Genomic DNA, 14,790 nt, shown 5'->3' with positions numbered 1-14,790 from the left:
CGCGCTCTCCGTGCCCGGCCCCGGAGGTGCGGGGGCGGGGCACAGGGCGCGGCGCGCGCACGTTCGCGCGGGGCGGGGGCGGGGCGCGAACGCGACCGATGACGTCAGAGGAGGGCGCGCGCCAGGAGGCAGCAGGCGGAGCCGGGAGGCGGGCGCTGCGCGCGGCCGCGGGCGGAGCGGAGGGGCGCGAGGGGCGGAGCGGAGCGCGGGAGGAGGCGGGGGAGGAGAGGCCACCGGGACCGCGAGCGGCAGCTGGGGAGGGGGCCGCGGAGCCCGAGCGGGAGCAAAACAGCTGATCTGGTTTTCCTTTAAAGCGAGAGAAAATGGAAGTCGGGTAGCGGCGACTGCGGCGCTGCGGGCTGGCGGAGCGGAGCGGCGCGGCGCTGCAGGTAAGACGGCGCTGGCCGCGGTGCTGCCGGCGGGCGGCGGGGCTGGGCCCGCGGACCAGGCAGGTGCGCTGTCCCGGCGCAGGGCCGGCACCGGCTCTTTCCCGAGCTCCGTGGCGAGGCAGGTGGGCGTTGAGGCCGGGCGACCGCGGGGCCGGGGCGCGGGCCCCAGCTGGGCTTGCCGGCGCGTCTGCATTGCGGGCTCCGCTCCGGACCCCGCGGGCTCCGGGGCCACCGGCTCCGGCCCGGCGTGGCGCGCCTCTCTCGGGCAGGGCGCGGCGCTCCCGCTGGGTCGGGGCTGCTGCCTCCGCTCAGCCCTTTGGCTGTCCGCACTGGAACGTGATGCCAGGCGTGGGGCGACTGGCCCCTCGGTCCGTGCGCGCGCGTCGGGGGTCCCGCGGCTCTGGCAGACGGCCGGGCAGGGCCCGGCCCCGAGCCGCGCGCGAGGCCGCTCGCCGGGCACCGGAGCTGTAGCTGCGTGGGTCCCCGGCGGCCCCGCGCACCGCCGTCCCGCTCTCTCTGCTGGGTCTCGCTGGACAGCAGGCAAACCATTAATGCAATTTGGCTGTGAACCCAGAGGCCTTCCCTAGTATCTCCTCATTGGAGGGGAAAAAATTGCATCTGCGGTGCTTTAAGTGCTCCTTTAAATTTGGGAGATGTCAGTGATGTCATCATTAACTAAAACTTTCCTTCATTGGACACAACCGCTCAAGTGTACCCTCCTCCCTCCCGGTGAAGCTATTGCAGCCGTTTGAGAATCTCTGTAATAAAATGGATTTGCCTCTGCTCTGTAAACTCAGCTACCTCACACACGTGCAAATGACTTTTATTTCTGTCTATTGGCTTGAGAATGTATAGATTTAAGAGTAGCTGAAGGGAAACTTGTGAGACCCCGATCAGGGAAACGCTTCATCCACAGCACAAGGATCCAGGGGAAAGTCATGTATGACATGCACATGGTTACCGCCGGGTGATAGCTTTGTAAATGGAAGTGGGCTGTAAGAGAAGCAATTTTTAAAAATATTATGGGGCAGATAATATTTTTAAAATATTTAAAAGGTTGACAGCGGGGCTTAAATCTTTACAGGTCTTAATTGCTTCAGGAAAATCTGCAGGTGTCCTTCTTTACCATCCTCCTCCTCCAGGGTGTGCCCGGGAAAAGCCTGCCCTGGGCGAAGGCGGGGAGGCAGGTTCACTAGGGTCCTCCCAGCAGCTGTGTGTCCCACCAGCTTCAAAGGCCTCTTCAAGACCCAAAGAGGGTTCAGGAGAACAGACGTAGATCTGCACGGCACACTCAGTTCTGGGTAAACATTCCCCGCTAAATGGGATCAACACTCCATTATTTTATTGTGAGTGTGCCATTAGTACCAATTCTTATGGGAACAAAACTAAGCAAGTTCCCAAGACAATCTGAGTATCTGCTTAAGCCTATCGTATCGAAAGGATATCCAATAAGGGACAAAAGTATTGACATTTTTGTATTTAATAATTAATGACACCTCCTAATTGGTTAAAATAAGCATGCCTTAAATTATTAGTGTGATTGTATTGGATCTGTAAGGAATTTAATACCATATGCCACTCAAAAGTTAGAACCTGGTTAGGAACTTCAATCTTTTGAACCCTGTATTGGTGTGAAAAGAATGGGAAAACAGTGGTTACTTAGGCCTTTAGTGTTCAGGCTGATAATGGGTGGAAATCACCGCTTTAGGAAGTATTGCCACGTGCGGGTCTCACCTGGGCCTGGATCATAGGTGGCAGGTTTTCCCTTAGAAAGTAACTCCTGAGGCCCCCAAGCTTGGTGGAGAAGGAGAGGGGGACACCCTTCTCTGAGCAAGTATGTGTAATTCTTGCCCTCTGACCTCCTGATGGTGCCGCATTTATTTCCAATGATGTGCCTAAGTGAGATGAGAAACTGGCTCCAAATGAGCTGCTTTTGGATGACACTGCTCCCGCTGTGTGTAGTTGCTTTAGAACTCAACTCTTGAGTTGTGGCAGAGATTCTTCTTTACAACATGTCCTCAATAGTTTGAAGATCGGTTTTTCAGGGTCTGGATTGCAAACTCTTTGAAAATGGAGTCTGTGAAATCAATCTGGCCCCGTATCCATCTTTTTTTTTTCACCTGTAGACTCGTGAAAATATTCACCACGTTTATGGTTTAACTCACTGTAGTACTTGTAAAACTTCAAATGCAAGTGTTTCCACCAAATCTTTAGGTATGGGTCACTTATTTCCCTAAAACATTTTAAAACAACCACTTTAAACCCTCTTCATCCCCCTTGTATGTTTAGAGTGCTTAAATTTGGGAGTTGTCAGTGATCTCCCAAAAGAGATCACTGTCACATCTTCCGTTTCTAAGAAATAAAAATTGCCCTGATTTTCTTTCTGTTCCCTCTGGGATCTTAAGGTCATTTATTCATGCCTTAGGCCCACAGAAGAAAGGTTGAATCAGCTCTTGTGGGCCAGCAGGGGGCGTGCTAAACGCGGCTTGGCGGGCCTGTGTCAGAGCCACCTTGGGAGTGGATCTCCAAGTTGAGGTGGGTGCGTGTGTGTGCGCCGGTGTGCTCCGCCCCCGATTCCCCCCGCCCCTCCCTCTCTGCTCCCGCATGCCTGTCTTCCAAGAGATGGAAACTTAAGGAAGGGTTGGGGGCACATACTTGAATGACCAGAGGTTGTGGAGTCTGGAATGTAGGCCTCCCTAGCAGAGATTGCTTCAGTGGCTCCATGTCTTTGGAAGGTGGCTCTTAGCACACTTTGAGTCTCAGGATTGAGTGCCTTCTCAGACTGCGGAAGTGAGAGTGTTTGGAGAAGAGAAAGTTGACTTCAGTGAACTACAGGCCGGTGTCCTGGTCAGGGCATGAATGTGCCAGCCAGGGCAACCCTGTGGAAATCCTCTCCTGCACACCCTTGATGTTTGCTCCTGGCTTTGACTCCCCATTGACTTAGGCCCTGTGACCCTGTGTGGTGGTACTTCCCAGAGGGGCCTATTTGACCCCTTGCACTGGATTATACGTGGCAGGTGTCCACTTAGGAAGTAACTCCTGTGGCCCCCAAGCCTGATGGAGGAGGGAAGGGGCACTTTGCTCTGAGCAAGCTGTGTGTAAGTCATGGCCTCTGACCTCCTGATGGTGCCGCATTTATTTCCATGACGTGCCTAAATGAGATGGGAAGGGCTCTTGGCCTCAAAATTTCTCTGATGAAAAACGTTTCATTACTGTGCTTTTATTTTTCCCTATAAAATGAAAACAAGAAAAAAAAGGCAACTGTGCTTTTTCACTTAAAATGTGCTTTATCTGATTTTAAGTGTGTGCCAGGTTATTCAACCACATGTTCCCTGGGAGGCTTTTGCTCGCAGGGACTGAGCTCAGAGAGGCCAGCTTGTGCTCCAGGGCCATCTTGGTGAGTTGGGATGGGTGTTTCCCATGCTTAGATGGTCATTGCAACATCTGGGTGTGTTACTGAAGACCAAAGACTCCTCTCTCCTACTGAGGTTCCTCATGGAGGCCCTGTGCGAAAGGGAACATCACACTTTAAAAGGAAAGAAGTTTCACAGATGCCCTACTAGAGAACTAGCCCAGTGCTATGACTGGGCATTTCTTTATGCTTCTTATTCCATTTAAATTTCGTGGAAAACTGAACTACTGATTTCAAGGGGGCAAATGGGAATAACATGTTTTTCAGCTTTAGTGAATCAGGCTCTTCACCTTGATTGAACACTGTAAATGGTTAAAGGGGAAGCGCCACTAGATGTAAAATAGGTGATGCCAAATCCCTTTAGAAGCTGTTCATCCTTGAGGACAAAATGGGAATAAGATATGCTGGTTCTTTTTTGTAACATATTTAATGTGAAAATATTTTACCCTTGAACCTTGGAAAAAGAATTTTATTTGCCCATTGGTAGACTGCCATGTCTCCCAAAAAGTTTGTGTGTGAGACCAAGAATAAGATGGCCTTAACACAGATGCCACAAGGGGGAACCGCCTTCGTCACACTTTTGGAATGGCGTTCTTCATCATTCATAGTAACAGACGGGAGAAGTGGGTTAAAAATAAGTCTTTAAAAAGCTGAAATGGAGAGAAGGACCGGACGCCGCCTTATTACTTGCCTGTGTTGTGGAGGCGTGTTTAGCTGGCTGGTTTGCACACAGCATTTCTGGACCAGGAAGTGGGGGAGTATAGACTAGGATTGGGAGGGAGTGGGCCATACAGCAGCTACAGCTGGCCAAGGCCTGGCCTGCCATGCTCTAGGTTCCTCGTGGCCAAGGGAAAGAGTTAGTCTCCCATGCATCTAGAGCCTTGTTTGGTAAAATTGCATGATTCCACAAAACCCCAGTCCTTGCTATTACCAGTTTCTGCTCTACAGCATCTCACGTTCTGAGAAGTCAAATACACATTAATGCTAATACAAGTTTTAAGTACATCTCTCTTAGTTAAGTAGATAAGTCTAAAGTAAACTCATTTTGTAGGATTGAAGTATTTTTAGTTTCTCCTTCCAAAGAAATATTTTCTATTTGAGCATATTTTATTGTTAATCTTGTTTTCCTTATAAATATAATGGAAATTTGATGTCTGAATGAATATACATGAGTAAGATGCAATATTGACTTTTATGAAATATAAAATTAGACCTTTGAAATTCGTTTCCTTGTCTGTTCAGCATTTCATTTGTTTTATTAGATTACTGTTAAGTTTCACATGGTGCTGGGGATTGGTGTGAACAGACCATACACCCATCCCTCTGTGAGATTAGATTAAGTTTCTCAGTTACTGAGACAAAGGTTTAGGAGCTCACTCAAGAGGAGGTGGCTGCCTGGAGTGAGAGCAGACATCTATCTGTGGTGCAGACAGGTTGAACCTTGCTACCTCTGAGAAAACCCCAGTTTTCATGCCCGCAGGGCTAACACACCCATCTTCAAATAATTTACCCAAATAATTTATGCGCTCACATTTTAGGAACTTTCTATGAATTAAGTTCTCCGAGTTTTTACAGTAAGCTTAGGGTTAGCCTGTTAGCCTGTCATGTCTTCGTTGCAGAAGAGACCACACAATGCACAGTGTCCTGGGACTCAGCACGTCCTCCTCCCCCAGATCACCTTACATCATTCCTGAAGTCCATGCTATACCCTTTTATCTTGGGGGTCTAAAAACCATACCATGGTTGCAGCCCATTTCCTCACAATTCCTCTAATGATGATTTGATGTTTCAAGACAACGTGTGTTATTGTAGTGTGGGCAACACATTTGCATGTGTAATTTTTCATGCCTTTTACAAAAATTGTTTGACATCCAAGAGGTACATAGTTAACTTTTTCTTTTTAAAATGTATGAATTGGAGTGTTTGTTCCGACTGTCTTTTAAATAATATACCATCTCTTGAAAGAATCATCACTGAACAGTAAAAATAAATGAGACATGCTTCCAGCTCACTTGGACTTGATGACCAGTTGTGTGACCTTGGGCACAGCCCCGGGGGGGCCGCAAGGGCAGAATATCTCTTGGGCCATCCTGTAGGCTTTACAGTAGAGCGGATGAGTGAGTGTATGCCATGGGTTCTTAAGTTCTAGATTGATAAGTTGTTCAATAAAAGGAACTGGAGACAGTGTTTGTCTCACCATCAGCCCAGTTTCTATCCTTTGACAGTTGATGTAGTTGTAGTTTGCACTTGTAACCAAGGCGTTGCTTAGATGAACTTGCTTTGACTTGTGTGTGTGTGTGTGTGTGTGTGTGTGTGTGTGTGTGTGTGTGTGTGTGTGTGTAGGAAGAGGAGGTGTGGGTAAAAAGAATGGAGGGGCTTCTATGGCTTGGGGATTCTTGGAGTTAAAAGTCATTAGCCATGATATAGTTTGGCTGTATCCCCACCCAAATCTCAACTTGAATTGTATGTCCCAGAATTCCCATGTGTTGTGGGAGGGACCCAGAGGAAGGTAATTGAATCATGGGACTGGTCTTTCTCATGCTATTCTCATGATAGTGAATAAGTCTCACAAGATCTGATGCATTTATCAGGGGTTTCTGCTTTTGCTTCCTCTTCATTTTTCTCTTGCCGCCACCATGTAAGAAGTGCCTTTCACTCCCTGCTGTAATTCTGAGGTCTCCCCAGCCGTGTGGAACTGTAAGTCCAGTTAAACCTCTCTTTGTTCCCAGTTTCGGGTATGTCTTTATCAGCAGGGTGAAAACAAACTAATACAGTAAATTGGTACCGGTAGAGTGGGGCGTTGCTGAAAAGATACTGGAAAATGTGGAAGTGACTTTGGAACTGGGTAACAGGCAGAGGTTGGAACGGTTTGGAGGGCTCAGAATAAGACAGGAAAATGTGGGAAAGTTTGGAATCTCCTAGAGACTTGTTGAATGGCTTTGACAAAAATGCTGACAGCAATATGGACAATAAGGTCCAGGCCAAGGTGGTCTCAGATGGAGATGAGGAACTTGTTGGGAACTGGAGCAAAGGTGACTCTTGTTATGTTTTAGCAAAGAGATTGGTGGCATTTTGCCTCTGCCCTAGAGATTTGTAGAACTTTGAACTTAAGAGAGATGATTTAGGGTATCTGGCAGAAGAAACTTCTAAGCAGCAAAACATTCAAAAGATGACTTAGGTGCTGTTAAAAGCATTCCATTTTAAAAGGGAAAGAGAGCATAAAAGTTCAGAAAATTTGCAGCCTGACAATGCAGTAGAAAAGAAAACCCCATTTTTTGAGGAGAAATTCAAGCCAGCTTCAGAAATGTGCATAAGTAGCAAGGATCCTAACGTTAAACACGAAGACCATGGGGAAAATGTCTCCAGGCCACATCAGAGACCTTCATGGCAGCCCCTCTGGAGAACAGGTCTGGAGGCCCAGGAGGAAAAAGTGGTTTCATGGACTGGGCCCAGGGTCCCTGAGCTGTGTGCAGCCTAGGGACTTGGTGCCCTGTGTCCCAGCCATTCCACCCGTGGCCAAAAGGGGCCTACGTAGAGCTCAGGCTGTGGCTTCAGAGGATGGAAGCCTCAAACCTTAGCAGCTTCCAGGTGCTGTTGAGCCTGTGGGTACACAGAAGTCAAGAATTAAGGTTTGGGAACCTCCACCTAGATTTCAGAAGATGTATGGAAATGCCTGGATGCCCAGGTGAAAGTTTGCTGCAGGGGTGGGGCCCTCATGGAGAACCTCTGTTATGGCAGTGCAGAAGGGAAATGTGGGGTCAGAGCCCCCACACAAGTTCCTACTGGGGCACTGCCTAGTGGAGCTATGAGAAGTGGGCCACCATCTTCCAGACCACAGAATGGAGATCCACCAACAGTTTGCACCGTGCACCTGGAAAAGCCATAGACACTCAACACCAGCCCCTGAAAGCAGCCAGGAGGGAGGCTGTACCCTGCAAAGCCACAGGGGTGGAGCTGCCCAAGACCATGGGCATCCATCTGTAGCATCAGCGTGACCTGGATGTGAGACATGGAGTCAAAGGAGATCATTTTGGAGCTTTAAGATTTGACTGCCCTGCTGTATTTTGGACTTGCCTGGGCCTTGTAACCCCTTTGTTTTGGCCAATTTCTCCCATTTGGAATGGCTGTATTACCCAATACCTGTACCCCCAGTTGTGTCTAGAAAGTAAGTAGCTCGCTTTTGATTTTACAGGCTCATAGGCAGAAGGGAATTGCCTTGTCTCAGATGAGACTTTGGACTGTGGACTTCTAAGTTAATTCTGAAATGAGTTAAGACTTTCAGGGACTGTTGGGAAGGCACAATTGGTTTTGAAATGTGAAGACATGAAATTTGGAGGGGCCAGGGGCATAATGATATGGTTTGGCTGTGTCCTCACCCAAATCTCAACTTGAATTGTGTCTCCCAGAATTCCCACATGTTGTGGGAGGGACACAGGGGGAGGTAATTGAATCATGGGGGATGGTCTTTCCTGTGCTATTCTTGTGATAATGAGTAAGTCTCATGAGATCTGATGGGTTTATCAGAGGTTTCCACTTTTGCTTCTTCCTTATTTTTCTCTTGCCACCGCCATGTAAGAAGTGCCTTTCACCTCCCACCGTGATTCTGAGGCCTCTCCAGCCATGTGGAACTGTAAGTCCAATTAAACCTCCTTTTGTTCCCAGTTTCGGGTATGTCTTTATCAGTGGTGTGAAAATGAACTAATACAAGCCAGCTCTGTTAAGCAATGCTAAGTGAAGTTCCTCACACTCAGAGTAGATAGCAAGCTCCCCGGGAAGCCGGTTATGTCTCCTGTATCTCAGGTGCTGCTCTGCATGAGAATAACAGGTACACAAGGGCTCATTGGGCAGGATCATTACAGAACATACTTCCTTATCCTTGGGGATGATTAAAGATTAGTCCTTTACATGAAAAACTAGGGGGTGGGAGAGAGGAAAAGAATAGCATTCCAAAGGTGGAGTCCTGGGAGTAGATTTCAGGGAGGAGAGTGGGCAGTGACTGTGACCTGAGGTACTGCCAGAGAGGGTGGTCTTGGCATTTTCCCCTGGGGGAGGCATGACGCCAGGCTAGGGTCTGCACTGTCACCTCTACCCTAAGTGTATTCCCTTGCAGAGCCTAGAGCTGCTCCCAGAGCATGTCGTTGGCTCTGAGACCACTGGCCATCTCTTGCCATTGGTGTTGACTGTCATGGTGAAGGACACAGGGGTGTCTTTGCCATCTGTGGGATGACATGGGCCCCCAAGGAAGGATGTGGGTCCTTTGCAAGTACAGCGTTAGATTATTAGATTGAGTGAAAACTCTCTGGTTGTCTGTTTAACTTGGCATTGCGGGTCTGCAGCTATTGGGTAGGCACATTGAAAGGCTGTACTTGATCCCTTGGAAATATGTCCTAGAATTGCCAGGATGGGTTGCAGTTCATCCCCAAATCTCTTGATTATTGTGTCTGCCTTGTCGAGGTATTGAATGTGAACTCAGCTCTTGGGTCCACGTGGTTGTAAGTGCCCACTGACTCTGGGTTCTCAGACACGGCACATGCAGCCAGTTGGGACATCCCTCCAGGGTCCTCTGCCTGTTCTGGAAGAGGTAGACAAGGTTTCTTCTACCAAAGCTGACTTATCCCATTTACAGTCTGGCAAGCAGTATGTTCAGAAATGCATCATCAGAAAAGGTGCTTCAGGGGCCTAGAAGAGGAGTGGATACAGGTGAGCCAGCCCACTGCTTAGCATGTATGGTTTATTAGAAGATCGGTGTGTGGTTGCATTCACGTTAGACTCTTTCCATGCCCGTTGACTAGTGACTAGAGAACCTGGTCCAGGCTGGGGAAAGAGAGTGCCCCCAGCCTAGAGGAGGCCTCATTCTGGCTTGGGTCCCCACTCTGGGGATATTCTCTAGGTCTTAACTGAACATGTGAAATGAAGAACTGTAGCTGCCTACTCTGATACCCCTTTCAACTCCATGATTCTGTGCAAAATTAATTTCCTAGTTCTCCCAAAGTACTGACTAATCAAGGGGAAGGGAAGCCCTGCTCAAAGCTGTGAGAGAACAGGCAGGAAAAATTAGGTGTCTTAAAAATATTTATCTCTGGCCGGGTGTGGTGGCTCATGCCTGTAATCCCAGCACTTTGGGAGGCTGAGGCAGGCAGATCACGAGGTCAGGAGATCGAGACCATCCTGCCTAACACGGTGAAACCCCGTCTCTACTAAAAATACAAAAAAAAAAAAAAAAAAAAAAATTAGCTGGGCCTAGTGGCGGGCGCCTGTAGTCCCAGCTACTTGGAAGGCTGAGGCAAGAGAATGGCGTGAACCCAGAAGGTGGAGCTTGCAATGAGCCGAGATTGCACCACTGCACTCCAGCCTGGGCGACAGAGCGAGACTCCGTCCCAAAAAATATATATATATACATATATATATATATTTATCTCCACTTCTGGGGTCGAGGAGAATACTGAGCATTTGAACAAGTATTTATAATTAGAAATGAGTTGTGTGGACATCGTTTCTCCCTTTGACTCTTAAGCCCTTGAGGAGAAGCTCATGCATTATTTCTTATTACATCTCTGAGGCACCTTGTTCAGAACAGTCTCTCCATTCATGTTTGTTAAATGCATTTAATAGCCCTATGGGAATTAAAATTAGAAATTTAATTATTCTTTCTCGAATTGCTTAGCTCCCATGAGTTCAGAAGCATTGCAGTTGAGAAAGTTGCTTATATAAAATTTGAAACATTTCATACTTAAGCTTGCAGTTCAGTGGCATGCAAAATTGTGTTTACTTGGGTTGCAAATAAACAAAACCCAGATAATTTACTGATTAGTTGTAATGGGACTTGCTTGTCATACAGCAGAGTGTGAGTTCAAAGAAGAATTAGAGTTTCAGATTTTCCATTCCATAGATTTTTAAGAATGAAATAAATTAGTTGTACTACCTTGAAAATGTTAGTGACAGAAAAGAGAAAATGGAAGGTCACATGAATATGTCATATTTGAAACAATCCTTAAGAAAAAAAGAAAATTCATAATGGAAGAAAAGACTTGATCAATTAAGATGATTGATTACATTACCTTCCTATATTAAAAAATGGTGGCAAATCCTAAACCTCAAAATCTCTTAATATCTCCCCAGAAAGGAAGATACCACTGCAAGGCCTGTGTCACTGCTGGGTACGTGCTCAGAGTTGCGGCTGTCCTGGCTCTCTGAAGGGCCCAGGCCGGGGGTCCTCCACTTCCTATTGAAACGATATGGGTACTTTAAAAATCTTAGTGTCTGGGCACTTCCTCTAGAGGTTCTGATATCAGCAACCAAGCCACAGCCTTGGAACCCATTGGGACTTTTATAAAAGCCCGTATTGATTCTGGGCTTGAGAACCACTAGCTTCAAGGAAGTTCTTATAACTTTAGAAATGCAGGGAGACAGGTCCAGGAGAAACAGGGAGGACCATGAGTTCCTTTTCTCTTCTTATATATTATCCCACAAGGGGGAAAGAAAGTTGGTCTCCTTAAAGCAGAAAATTGAAAGACATCTGCAAGATGAACTGGTAGAACATTTACTATTTGATCAAATGATAATTTTGTATCACTTAACTGAATATATAGCTGGCTTACAAATGTTTATGTTCAGGAGATCTGTTGTATAATGTGGTGGCTAAATTATTAACAATGTATTATAGACTTGACAATTGCTAAGAGTAGAGTTGAAGTGTTTTTACCATAAAAAGTAATAAGCATGTGAGGTAATGCGTACATTAATTAGCTCTATTTAGCCCTTCCATGTACAACATGATGTGTTGTACACCAAAATATAAACAACAAAAACATACAGTTTTGTCAAGTTAAAAAATAAAATAGCAACAAAAAAATAAGATACAGTTTTGTTATTAAAACAAACAATGGTAAGATGTACAGCCATGCAGAAGGAAATCAAACTGTTTGCCAGGTTTGTTAACTTACGTACAGCATATCATCATGTCTTTGCAGTTTTATAGTGCTTTGCAGTTTGCAAAATACTTTTGTGTAGATTATCTGATTTGATCTTCCCAATAACTCTGTTGTCAGGAGGGAAGTTGTTCCCATTCTACAGGTGAGGAGACTGAGGATGGCAGTCTGTGGTTTTCTGCAGTGGTGAGAGTGACTGGCACACTTGGGATACCCTGTCTTCAGGCCCCATGTGACTGCCCCTCACCTGGTGATAGCTGGTCTGGTGGACTCCACCACTGCCTCTCTGACATTTTAGTAACGTCTGTGGGAGGCTGAAATGAAGACTGTGAGGCTGACTCTGCCCGCGGCTAACACAGCGGCTAGCCCAGTGAATGGTGGGGCTGGCTGGGTTGGCGGTGTGCAGTGGGATGGGGATGTGAGCCAAGACGGGGAACCTGGCCGTTGTTCTTGTTATGTTTGTTATGTTTGCCTCATTCTCCTGTGTCTCTAGGCTTGCTGTCTTCTGTGGCAGCAGCATCTGTATGGCATTGTACATCCGTGAGAGCAAATATCTGCTTTCCCTCCTTAATAGTGTTTTCCTTGGACAAGTCTTTGTGCCCTTAACTATTCCTGCTGCCCTGTCCTGCAAGGTTGGGTCCCGTCCCGCTGCACTTGGGCATTTGGCAGCTGAGCTGCTGCCTCTTCCTCTGGCCCCAATTTTCTCTGTCTGGGATTTCCCTTTTGTAGAGGGGTCTTTGAACGAAGCCTTCCATTCTAGCCATGCTGCACAGCAAGAGGCATTGGACCTCCGGGCTAAGGCATTCAGGCCTCCCTGAACATCTTGACTATGACTACTCTGGTCAGTGGCTGTGGTCCACCTCAGTCTCCTTGCCACCCTTGCCCTCTGGCTACCTGCCACACCTGTCTTATAGGCTCTCTCCCTGCTCCAAGAGGTCCTCAGCGGGCTGCTGGGGCCTTTTGACCTCACCTTTCTGCCCCTGAACAATACTCCTTATCACCTGCCCCCTTGTTATTTTATCTTGGCAGGAGAATAAGTTCTGCCCTTTCCGGGAAGACAACAGTGCCACGACACAGTGATATACATACTTTTGTCCCCAAAGTGTTGAGTGGGAAACCATGCTTTCTGCGTAAAGTACTACTAGGAATTTTTTATTTTAAGTAATTAACCTTCCCTTGTTGATTTTCTTTTTCCCTTTCAATGTTCTTTCTCTTGCAAAAGTTGCCCAAGAAGGAACTGAACTACTGCACACATTATAATAGAGCGGGCTTGCGGTTCAGTGCTGCAGTCTCAGCAGAAAAGCCCTTTTTCAGAATTGAAAGTCCAAAGTAGACATTGCTAAGAAAAAGTGAGCAATCAAGTGGTAATACCCTTCATACCCTTCATGGTCCAGGAGATGCCCAGGATAGCAGAGCAAGGGAAAGCCGAGTGTTGAAGGACGTGGGGGGCAGTCTGGAGTCACATGTCGTCCCCGCCCTGGAGCATGTGCTGTTTATGTCACAATTTTCCTAACATCGAGGGGCCCGGCTCAGGCTGCGCTGACTGCCCTGTGGCTTGCATTTACTCTATCTGTACACTCCCCCTGGGTCCCAGGCTTCTCCCAGGACAGCTTGCCATCCCTATGTGATTTCCTTTCCCGAGTGTGTAAGGGGGAGGACGTGGGAACCCAAGTGCCAGCAGAGGGGACTGCGAGTGCCCAGGCCAGGCCTGGGTGAGAGTGAGACACTCCCAGCCCCGGCCCCAACACTGGGTTTTCTTTTGTGCTGCCTCCTGCTGGGAGGCCTGGCTCCTGGCTAAGGCAGTTCAGCTACCAGCTCCAGTGTCCCTGTATGTGACATTGCCTTACAGGTGACAGCAGGCCCTAGGTGCTACCGTGGGCTCTCGTTGGCTATTTTCCTAGCCCCTCTTCCTTCAGGACAGAGCAGAAACTGTCCAGGTGCATTAATTTTTTCTTCAGGGCTGGGGCAAGTTTGGGCCAGGTGCTGGGTCTAAAATCTGTTCTATCCATTGCCTGGGAGCTGAGGGGTCTCAAGGAAGTGTCTCACTTTGAGCCTCTATTTCCATGTTGTGGAATGAGGGTAAGACTAGGTACCTTTCAGGATTGTTCTTGTAGGATTATTGTTGTGAGGACAACAGAGGGATGGTTGGCGTTTGCCGGCCGTCAACTATTAGAGAAAGGTCACCTGGAAAAAGAGAGGGGCTCAGTGGGCAGGGGCTGGCCCAGTGACAGCGCTTTGTCCAGCAAGCTCGTTCTCCACCGACTTCTGTGATGCTCCCGGCTGCGAAAGAGCTCAGAGCCAGAAATGACAATCTGGACCCGTTGGGCAGACGTCAGAATTTCCTTGTGTTCTTTCCTTTTTAGGGAGCATACCAAAGGATTGTTCAAACCTTTGTCCGCTATGCGTCATCACTTTAATTTTTACATAGATTGTAGATGAGTTTAATTAACATGTGTGGCGAGGAGGGGTTGAGAAGAAGCCGGTCCTGAGTGAGCTCCACTTTGCTCGTGGCGTTTTGAGTGTAACCATCTGTTTGGGGGAAACTTTGTGAAACATGTTCCATAAAAAATAGAGACATCTACAAAGATAAAACTAATACAGAGCTTCTCAAACCCTCTCTGTGCATACAGCAAGGCAGTGGGTGTACATTGTTCTGTAAAAATCGAGTCATACTAGTTTTTACTCTTTCCTTTGCTTAGTTGTTTATTTTTCATGAAAAAAATCTAATATTTGCACAGGTTAAAAGAATAAGTTCAGCAAAACAAAACAAGAGCATATGGTAAAATGGGAGTCATTTTCTTCCCTCAATCCCCGTGCCTTTCCCAGGAGGCATTACTACTAATTGTCCTTGTGCATCTTTCTAGAAATGGTCTGTGGATATCCAAGACTATTAAACACATAGGAACATACATAGAATGCTTGTTGGAGATTATTATATTTTTAGTCTACAATACATGCTATTTTAACTGAAAAAGTACTCAGTTAAATTATATTTTTATTTAGTGATTAAAGACTTGCTGAATTTAAGTTACATGTCTTATTTCTTAGAGCATAAAAGTTT

At 47.1% G+C, this 14,790-nt stretch overlaps 1 protein-coding gene across 2 annotated transcripts in view; it reads left to right on the top strand.

Annotated features, from left to right (window-relative positions):
- Window positions 1–210: 210 nt before the first annotated feature.
- The window catches only part of OTUD7A (OTU deubiquitinase 7A), a 402,045-nt gene continuing 387,465 nt past the window's right edge, over window positions 211–14,790 (top strand). Inside the window, exon 1 of one of the 2 annotated variants that reach the window (XM_054450328.2) lies at window positions 211–389. The gene's annotated coding sequence lies outside the window, so the exon portion shown is untranslated. The remainder of the gene's footprint in view (window positions 390–14,790) is intronic. The other variant, XM_063652530.1, reaches the window with a different exon arrangement.

The sequence above is a fragment of the Pongo pygmaeus genome, chromosome 16 (assembly GCF_028885625.2).
Source record: "Pongo pygmaeus isolate AG05252 chromosome 16, NHGRI_mPonPyg2-v2.0_pri, whole genome shotgun sequence".
Taxonomy (NCBI): Eukaryota; Metazoa; Chordata; class Mammalia; order Primates; family Hominidae; genus Pongo; species Pongo pygmaeus.
The sequence above is the reverse complement of the archived record's forward strand: the minus strand, read 5'-3'. Positions and strand labels throughout refer to the sequence as shown.